We start from the raw sequence: 10,829 nt of genomic DNA, 5'->3' as shown, positions 1-10,829 counted from the left end.
ATTTTACTACGGACTCTTGAATAGATCGATCAGAAAGAATAACTTTGAGGTGGTTTCGTACCCTACCATAATCTCTTCGTTTGTTTTCTGCTATTAGTGACTTTGGAGTGACTCTTTGTTGCATGCTGAGGGATATTTATATGATCCAATTATGTTATTATTGTTGAGAGAAGTTGCACTAGTGAAATTATGAACCCTAGGCCTTGTTTCAATGCATTGCAATACCGTTTACGCTCACTTTTACCACTTGCTACCTTGCTGTTTTTATATTTTCAGATTACAAAAACTTATATCTACCATCCATATTGCACTTGTATCACCATCTCTTCGCCGAACTTGTGCACCTATACAATTTACCATTGTATTGGGTGTGTTGGGGACACAAGAGACTCTTTGTTATTTGGTTGCAGGGTTGCTTGAGAGAGACCATCTTCATCCTACGCCTCCCACGGATTGATAAACCTTAGGTCATCCACTTGAGGGAAATTTGCTACTGTCCTACAAACCTCTGCACTTGGAGGCCCAACAACGTCTACAAGAAGAAGGTTGTGTAATAGACATCACCGCGCGATACCAACTGGGCGGCGGGCCCCGAATTCCGATCCGGAGTTCCGATGCGGCGCACCTCCTGGCAAGAGAAGGGCCTGACCTGGGGATCTTCGAACGAGCTAACTGGGCTCCAGACGTGCGTCCAGAACATGATAACCAAGAAGATCAAGCTTGTCAACGTTATCCAGGTTATGCTCATCCGTCGGATCCTTCCGTGCCAACGCCGGACCTGCTATTTGTGGGAGTTCGATCCGGCCAAGCACCAGACGCTGCTAGAGCTCTTCGGCACGACGCACGAAGATATTTGGAAAGTGCTCTTCAAGGCCGGCATGACACCACCGCCTACGACCGAGGATCGTGGGCTTAGCCTGAAGCGCCAGGCTAATTCGGTAAGCTTTTTCATGTTTTCAAGGTATAGCCTTTACTGGCATATTTTGAGGAAGGAGTCTAAGCCTTCCTATCAATTTCTTTTAGGCCTGGACCGAAGTATCGGGGGCATTAATTGTCCAGCTCCGCTACCCGAAGACGAGGAGACCCCACTCCTGATGAAGATGTTGTTTCCGGCGCCTTATGATGTGCCGGAGAAGAAGGCCAAGAAGGCAGCCAAGGCGACCAGGAGTGGCCTTCGCCGAAAGGGTGCTTCGGACATGTCGTCCGAAGACGAAACTGACTCTTCGGACGCCGACGACGGCGAGGAGGAGGAGGAAAGCGGCTCCCCCCTGAGGGGGAAGGAAGAAAGGGGGGGCCTCCATGAATCTGGAGGCGAAGGCGCCCAAGAGGGGGAAGGGTTCCCTTGCGGATAACTCCCCATGGGATGTCGATAGCAGTCCGGAGAGAATGCCCCGGGCCAAGCCTTGGGCCGCCTCGTAAGTACCAAAAACCTTTATGCATCTCCAAATACCTGGCCTTTCTGGTTTATAATATTAATATGTTCAAATTGTGCCATTACAGTCCGGCCCACGACGGCTCCCTGCGATCCTCGACAAAGAGTTCGCTAGACTCAAAGGAGATGGCCAGCATGTCTCAGCCGCCCGCTCACTCTGTATCACCCAAGGGTGATGACGAGGTGGTGTCTCAAAGGATCTTCCCAGACCGGGGGGAGATTCCGAAAACCGCCAGGGTGGCGCCCCAGGATGACTCCTCGGTTGCCGTACACATGGGGGAAAAGTCCCCATGGGGACTGGTGATGGGGACCAAATTCCATTCAGCCCCCAGCCGGATACCATTCTGGAGACCTACACGGCTCCGGAGTCCAGCGAACGGCCTTCCCCGAAAGGAGGAAGTGTGCCTGTTCCACCGGTGACCTCTGTCCAACCAGAGGCACCGAATAATCTGCTGGAAGCGCTGCGAGGCGCTTCCATTGTGGATGAACACCGTGTCCTTATGGGTACTGTGATCGAGAGGGTTCAGTCCGCCAAAAGCGGACTGACCAAAGCCTGCGCTAGCCTTTTAATAGGCTTTGAGGTAAGTAATTTGATTGTAGGAAGAATATCACAGCGTAGACAGTAGCCCCTGATGCTCTGTTCGGTGTTCGGAAAGAAAAGGCCGAACAGAGGATCAAAATAATTTTCGCAGAAGTCTAACATAAAATGTCTATGTGAATAAGCAGGCATCTCTCTTGGCTGCTACCGCTCGTACTGCGGAGGTCTCCGGCTTGAAGCAGAGCCTCGAGCAGGCCGAACAAGAGCTCGGCCTCATGAAAAAGCAGCTGGAGGACAGCCAAGGTACACAGTAACCTGCACGTATATTTAGGAAGGATGAATGCTTCATGCTGACTAAAGTGTCATGAACTTTATTAGGGGCCACGACCGAGGTGGCGGCCCTCAAGAAGGCGTTAGCCGAGGCCGAGGACAAAGCGGCCACGGAGCGCGTCGCGCGCGAGGAGCACGAGGCCCGGGTCGGCGAGGTCCAGCAAGAGCTCTAGGACGCTGTCAAGAAGTACGAGTCCTTGGAGCGTGATTCAAAGATGCAAGTGTCAGAACTTGCGAACGCCCGCCAGAGCGCACAAGAGGCTCGAGCCAAGGCCCAGAGCGCCCTTCAGGAAATCCAAGCGGCCAAGAAGATCGCGGCGGGTAAGGCTTTCCTTACGCAAAGCGAGTCTGTGAAGGAAGCGTTCCTTTTACTTACCCGAATTTGGAGCTCTCCAGGGGCGTTTACGGATTTGCCGTGCAGCGTATCAGATGCTACCGAGTTCTATCGGGCCGAAGAGGGGAGTTCCATGGAGAAGTTGTTCTGGTCTCAATATATTGGACCAGAACATCCGTTGTCCTTCAGCGACCAGCTGAAACAACTGGTCGAGCTACACAAGGCGGCCGAGCTAGCCATGAAGGAACTGATAGTCCGACTATGGCATGCCGCGCCGATACCGAGCAGCTACTTCGGACTTGTGAAGCGGCTTGTTGATGCCTGCCCGCGGCTTGAAGTTATAAAGTAGTCGATCTGTATCGAAGGTGCCCGGATGGCCTTTGCCCGCGTCAAGACGCACTGGGCGAAGATGGATACCAAGAAGCTAATGACCGAGGGGACGCCTGAGGGCAAGGAGCATCGCCGACCCGAGTTATATTTTGATGGTGTCCTGGAGGGATCCCGCCTTGTGGCGGAGCAATGTACGAAGGATGTTATATTCTCATGAAGACATTTGTATTATCCTGTCCTGTAATATCAAACAATGATGTTATGTAATATAATGCTTGGGATTTTAAAATTTTACCTCATGTGCGGCCGTTTGTGAAATCTGAGGGTTGGCCAGTCGTCGGCTTCTGCCCCCACGTGGATAGTACGGGGGTGTTCGGTATAAATCTAAACACTCTTTACTTCATATTCTAGTCCTTAAAGGAGGTGTTTAGCGCAACGAACAAGGCAATCAGACTATACGGCCTTTATCGCCCTCACTTAGCCTTGATAATGAGAATTTTGGCGAAGCCCCTTGTATTCGGAAGGCCGAACTTGGGGCGTGACACACGCCTGATCGGTTAAGAAACCGATTCCTCGCATAAAGCGGAAAAAATCTCTAAGGATTTGAAACCTCACGAACAGCTGACCGGCTCGCGCTGCATCATGACAGTCAGTTTTCGGCTTTCTCTACTGAGGCGCTCGTCCGGAAGAACCGGGACACAATCGCAGTAGTTCTCCCTTTACTACCCTAGCTGATCTAGCGGAACGTAAGGTAGTAAGCACAGGAGCCGGGCAACCCAACTTTTGACCAAAGACATGATTCGGAGCCGATGCATATAATGCTATAAGTTCGGGGTGCCGAACTGCACTGAGAAAGGTGTTCGGACTTTATTGTTGTACTGCGGGGCGCGAAAGCCCCTGGTGAAGTAAAATGTACCAGGGTGTACGTGTGCAATGAGTAGTAAATACAAAGGGTAAGGAAAAAAGGGAAATTAAGTAATAAGCTGACGCTACCATTTAATTACCATTGTAATGTGATTAATACGTCAAGGCGTACTTGTACAAGTAATGCGATAAGCAAGTAGGGATATTTAACATGCCATGACCAAGAGCGAGTTGCGTGCGGGTATGTAAAACAGGTATATCAATCGTTAGCAGAGACCACCTGGGGGTTCCCTTGTACGCCAAAGCTCCTTGCCTCCTTGGTGTGTCCGACAAACGGGTTATCAAGAGAGACCTCGAAAAGAGACAAACCTCGAAATTAAAGAGAAAAGTAAAAGTGTGCGAATCCTGGGATCGGTCGAGCCGCACTGTGGATCGCGAGCTAGCTATGCCTCCGTCGATACCCATGGGATTTTGAGTGTGTAGTTATGTACACGCGGTACGAATGCCGCTGTTTGATAGGGACTGGGATGGAGGCCAAATTGCTAGTTAAGCTCTTGACGAGCCAGGCTGCTTCGCTGTAGGATAGTCCGGACTCTTTTAATGGTGTCCGGGGGCTTGGCCACTGAACTAAGGTTCCGCTGGAAAAGGTGTAACACCGCGAGAATCGTGCTACAGTAACTCTCTGAGATTAGGCTAATCATGTTGCTAAACAGGGCTTGATCACAATTGCATCACATTTCTTTTCAAACTCCTAGTTCAAACTTCAATTAAAATCAAAGTGGAAAATAAAAGTTTTCAAAAATTTAAACAAAAATGTTCGGTGGGTGCCAAATAATACACTGGTAATTATGGTGGAGAAAACACATTTTTATAAAATGCCTAAATACTTTTAAATGAAATAAAACAGAAAAGAAAATAAACAAATAAAAAGAAAACAGAAAACAGAACAGACAAAGAAAAAGAAAAAAAAGAGAAGGCCCTCCCCCCCACTGGACCCCTGGCCCAACTGGGCCGACCCTCGGCCCAGCCGGCCTAGCCCATCTCCCACTCCCCCTCGCCCCCTTCCCTGTTCCCCCGACCGGGGTCGGAACAGGGGCCGTCCCCGCCGCACCCCCTCGCCGGCGACGGGGAGGATAAGGACGCCAGCCCCCCCGCCTCCTCGGGCCCCTCTCCCACTCACCCCCCGCTCTCCCTCTCGGCCGCTGCGCCTCCCCCGTCAGATCCACCTCCCTCTCCCCTTCGATCCCCACTGCCCGAGCGTGCTCGCCGCCGTTCACCGTCGTTCCCGCGGCCACCGAGCCCCAATCGCCACTTCGCCGTGTCGTACGCCGTCGCCGCCCTCGACTACACCACCTCCACCTCTCCGTTGGAGCTCCGAGCCACTGCAACGGCCTCCCCGAGCTCGTCTTCCCCGCACGGCCGCCGTCGATCGCCGCCCCGTTTCGCCGCCTCGAGCCTCCCCGAGCATGCTGTCGTCCCCCTACAGCCTCGCCGTGAGCCTCTCCCCCTCCTCCCCTGTCCTTTCTCTCTCGCGCGCCCCCTAGCGGCTTCCCCACGCGCGCCCGAACGCCGCGCCGCGGAGCTCGCCGCCGGCAAGGCTCCGGTGACCTTTTGGTCACGGGCTCAAGCCCGTTGCACTCCCCACCTCGCGTAGATGACCCCCAGCCCCTCCGCTTGCTCGATAGCCCGCCGTAGCCTCGTTTCCGTCGGGCACCCGTGCGCGCCGCCGCCTCCGCCGCTCGCCGGCGCCGATTCCGGCCAAGTCCGGCGAAGCCCCGGCCACCCCTGGATGCGGCGCTGCGAGCCCTTTCGAATGGGCCTAGCCCCGCTCCTCCCCGAGCCCCGTAGCGCGATTCCAGCCAACTCCGGCGAGGGGCCGCCGCCGTTTTGGTCGCCGGAGTTGCTCCGGCGCCGGCCACCGACGTGGCCGGCCTGGGGCCACCCCAGGGCCACTGCCAGTGGGCCCCGTGGGTCCCAGTTGACTGGGTTGACCCAGTCAACTGCTGACTGGGCAGGCCCAGCCACTGACATGCGGGCCCCGCCGCAAAATTAAAAAAAAAAGAGAGAAAAAGAAAAATGTTTTATAAATAAAAATAATTAGATTAACTAATCACTCACTGACATATGGGGCCCACCTCTCTAATTAGACTGTTAGTTTAGTTTAAATTAATATTAGACTAACAGAGGCTGACATGTGGGTCCCACTGGACCCACCTGTCTGGTTTGACTGGTCAGCCGACCTGTTGACCTGCTGACGTCAGCATTGCCTCATGCTGACGTCATAATTCATTTTTGCTTAATTTAAATAATTCCAGAAATTCAAATAAACTTTGAAAATTCATATCTTTTAAACCGTAACTCGGATGAAAATGTTTTCTATATGAAAGTTGCTCAGAACGACGAGACGAATCCGAATACGCAGTCTGTTCGTCCACCACAACCCCCTAACCTATCGAACTAGCAACTTTCCCCCTCCGGTCCGTCTGTCCGAAAACGCGAAACCTCGGGAATACCTCCCGGATGTTCCCCCCCTTCACCGGTACCACCTACTGTCGCGTTAGGACACACCTCGCACTGTTCATTGTCATGTCACGCATCGTCATGCTTATGATTGCATTGTATTTACTGTTTCTTCCCCCCTCTTCTCTCCGGTAGACTACGAGACCAACACTGCTGCTGCCCAGTTCGACTACGGAGTTGACGACCCCTCCTACTTGCCAGAGCAACCAGGCAAGCCCCCCCCCCTTGATCACCAGATATCGCCTACTCTTCTCTATTCTGCTTGCATTAGAGTAGTGTAGCATGTTACTGTTTTCCGATATCCTATCCTGATGCATAGCCTATCCTTGCTACTACTGTTGTTACCTTTACCTGCAATCCTACATGCTTAGTATAGGATGCTAGATTTCCATCAGTGGCCCTACATTCTTGTCCGTCTGCTGTGCTATACTATCGGGCCGTGATCACCTGGGCGGTGATCACGGGTATATACTTATATACTTTATACATGACACATGTGATGACTAAAGTCGGGTCGGCTCGTAGGAGTACCCACAAGTGGATCTTTGTGGCGGAGCGACAGGGCAGGTTGAGACCACCCAGGTGAGAGGTGGGCCTGGCCCTGGTCGGCGTTCGCGGTTACTTAACACGCTTAACGAGATCTTGGTATTTGATCTGAGTCTGGCCATTTGGTCTATACGCACTAGCCATCTACGCGGGAGTAGTTATGGGTATCCCGGCGTCGTGGTATCAGCCGAAGCCTTCTTGACGTCGGCGACTGAGTGGTGCGCGCCGGATTGGACTGGAATGCCACTAGGCTAGGTTTGCTTCCGGCCGCGTACGCAACGTGCAGGTGTGCATAGGGCGATGGGCCCAGACCCCTGCGCGCTTAGGATTAGACCGGCGTGCTGACCGCTCTGTTGTGCTTAGGTGGGGCTGCGACGCGTTGATCTTACGAGGCCGGGCATGACCCAGGAAAGTGTGTCCGGCCAAATGGGATCGAGCGTGTTGGGTTATGTGGTGCACCCCTGCAGGGAAGTTTATCTATTCGAATAGCCGTGTCCCTCGGTAAAAGGACGACCCGGAGTTGTACCTTGACCTTATGACAACTAGAACTGGATACTGAATAAAATACACCCTTCCAAGTGCCAGATACAACCCGGTGATCGCTCTCTAACAGGGCGACGAGGAGGGGATCGCCGGGTAGGATTATGCTATGCGATGCTACTTGGAGGACTTCAATCTACTCTCTTCTACATGCTGCAAGATGGAGATGACCAGAAGCGTAGTCTTCGACAGGACTAGCTATCCCCCCTTTTTATTCTGGCATTCTGCAGTTCAGCCCACTGATATGCCCCTTTACACATATACCCATGCATATGTAGTATAGCTCCTTGCTTGCGAGTACTTTGGATGAGTACTCACGGTTGCTTCTCTCCCTCTTTCCCCCTTTCCTATCTATCTGGTTGTCGCAACCAGATGTTGGAGTCCAGGAGCCAGACGCCACCGTCGACGATGACACCTACGACACTGGAGGTGCCTACTACTACGTGCAGGCCGCTGACGACGACCAGGAGTAGTTAGGAGGATCCCAGGCAGGAGGCCTGCGCCTCGTTCGATCTGTATCCCAGTTTGTGCTAGCCTTCTTAAGGCAAACTTGTTTAACTTATGTCTGTACTCAGATAATGTTGCTTCCGCTGACTCGTCTGTGATCGAGCACTTGTATTCGAGCCCTCGAGGCCCCTGGCTTGTATTATGATGCTTGTATGACTTATTTATGTTTTAGAGTTGTGTTGTGATATCTTCCCGTGAGTCCCTGATCTTGGTCGTACACATTTGCGTGCATGATTAGTGTACGGTCAAATCGGGGGCGTCACAAAAGGTCGCGTTGTATTTCTGCATCTAAGGCCGTTGTGTGCTCCTCGGTACGGAGGGAGTGTTCCGTATTTCCATTGATTGTTATGACGCCGCGTGGACCGGGCATCTTGAGCTTGAGATGAGCGTAGTGAGGTACCACATTGAATTGAGCGAATGCGGTTCGTCCGAGCAGTGCGTGATAGCCGCTGTGAAAGGGGACGATATCGAAGATTAACTCCTCGCTTCGGAAGTTATCCGGGGATCCGAAGATGACCTCTAGTGTGATTGAGCCCGTACAGCGGGCCTCCACGCCCGGTATGACTCCTTTAAAGGTAGTCCTTGTGGGTTTGATCCGTGACGGGTTAATGCCCATTTTGCGTACTGTGTCCTGATAGAGCAGATTGAGGCTGCTGCCACCATCCATGAGGACTCGCATTAGGTGGAATTCGTCGATGATTGGGTCTAGGACTAGTGAGGCTGATCCTCCGTGCCGGATACTGGTCGGATGATCTCGACGGTCAAAAGTGATCGGGTACGATGACCATGGGTTGAATTTTGGGGCGATGGCTCTATCGCATAGACGTCCCTTAGTGCGCGCTTGCGCTCCCTCTTGGGGATGTGTGCAGCGTATATCATGTTCACCGTTTTGACTTGGGGGGGAACTGCTTCTGTCCCCCTATGGTTGGCTGCAGGGATTCCTCGTCATCGTCCTCGCTCTGCGATCCCTTTTCCTTCTTTTCGGTGTTTAACTTGCCGGCTTGCTTAAAAACCCAGCAATCTCTGTTGGCATGATTGGCTGGCTTGTACGGGGTGCCATGGATTTGGCACGGACGGTCGAGTATGCGGTCCATGCTAGATGGTCCCTGATTGTTTCCTTGATACGGATTTTTCCGCTGACCGGACTTGGAGCCGCTGAATCCGGCGTTTATAGCAGTTTCATCGGTGTTATCGCCATTGCTTCGGCGTTTATGTCTGCTACGTCGGAGCTTGCTCTTACTGTTTTTGACCTCGGAGGGGACTGTCTCGCTGGCCGTATTTTTACTACGGGCCAGCCAGCTGTCCTCACCCGCGCAAAAGCAGGTCATGAGGGCCGTGAGGGCGGCCATAGATTTCGGCTTTTCTTGGCCGAGGTGGCGGGCGAGCCATTCGTCGCGGATGCTATGTTTAAAGGCCGCTAGGGCTTCAGCGTCCGGACAGTCAACAATTTGGTTCTTTTTAGTTAGGAACCTAGTCCAGAATTTTTTGCCTGATTCTCCAGGCTGTTGGACTATGTGACTTAAGTCGTCGGCGTCTGGTGGCCGGATGTAAGTACCTTGGAAGTTGTCAAGAAAAGCTTCTTCCAAGTCCTCCCAGCTGCCGATGGAATTTTCAGGTAGCCTATTTAACCAGTGCCGAGCTGGCCCTTTGAGCTTTAGTGGGAGGTATTTGATAGCATGGAGGTCATCTCCGCGGGCCATGTGGATGTGGAGAATAAAATCCTCGATCCATACCGCGGGATCGGTTGTTCCGTCGTATGATTCAACATTGACAGGTTTTGAATCCTTCGGGGAATTCATGATCCATTACTTCATCAGTGAAGCACAGAGGATGTGCGGCGCCTCTATATCGGGTCGCGTCGCGACGTAGCTCCGATGGAGTCCGTCTATGGTTATCAGCCCGGGCATGACTAGGTTTGCCACGTCCGAATAGGTAGCCCTCGTCGCGCGTCGAAGAACGTCCTCGCGATCCGTAGATCGATCTGGTGTGTCCTGCTCTACTGTCCAGGTCCTGCCGAAGGTCGTATGTGTAATCCCGAGCTGTTTTGTCTCTGTTTTTACGTGGCGGTGGGGCGGGCTGCTGTTCGGCCTGAGTTACCGCTTTATCCCGACCGCGGGGTGGTCGGTCCGCCGCACTGTCCCGCCCGCGTGGTGGTCGTTCCGCATTCCGCGAGGGAGGTATGGGCTCCGGCGCCTCCTCATCGAACTGAGGTAGCAGTCTGCGTTTCGGGTAGCTCTTGGTTGGGCGCTTAAGGCCGTATTCTTCGGCTGCTAGGACGTCAGTCCATCTGTCAATGAGTAGGTCTTGATCAGCTTGCAGCTGTTGTTGCTTCTTCTTCAGGCTTCTTGCAGTGGCTATGAGTTGGCGCTTGAAGCGCTCCTGTTCGAGGGTTCCTCAGGCACGATAAAGTCTTCGTTGCCAAGGCTCACCTCCTCCTCGGAGAGCGGATGATAACTACCGTCCTCCGAGTCTTCGTTTTTGGCCTGTTCATCAGGGCTGACTTGACCATCCTCCTGATTGTCCTATTCGGCAGTTTGTTCGTCGTGGTCTTCTACGTCTTCGGCACCGTCCGGAGTGTTGTCGTCTCCTGTGCCGGTGTTGCTGTCCTTGCTTCGGCGTGGTTTAGAGCGGCGACGCTGGCGTCGGCGCTTTGGTTGTGTTTTAGGAGGGTCCTCCTTTGTGGGGGTTTTCTTTTCAACGCCACCATTATTTTTCGGCGTGTCTACCATGTAGACGTCTTATGAGGAAGTGGTCGTCCATCGTCCGGTGAACGGCGGGTTTTGAGCCTCCTCTTCTCCGGCATCGTCGTCCATACCGTCGATGTCTTCGGAGTCATAATCGAGCGCGTCGGTTAAGTCATTGACAGTGGCTATGAAGTGGGTGGCGGG

This window comes from Aegilops tauschii, chromosome 3 (assembly GCF_002575655.3).
Source record: "Aegilops tauschii subsp. strangulata cultivar AL8/78 chromosome 3, Aet v6.0, whole genome shotgun sequence".
Classification (NCBI taxonomy): Eukaryota; Viridiplantae; Streptophyta; class Magnoliopsida; order Poales; family Poaceae; genus Aegilops; species Aegilops tauschii.
Note: the sequence above shows the minus strand (reverse complement) of the source record.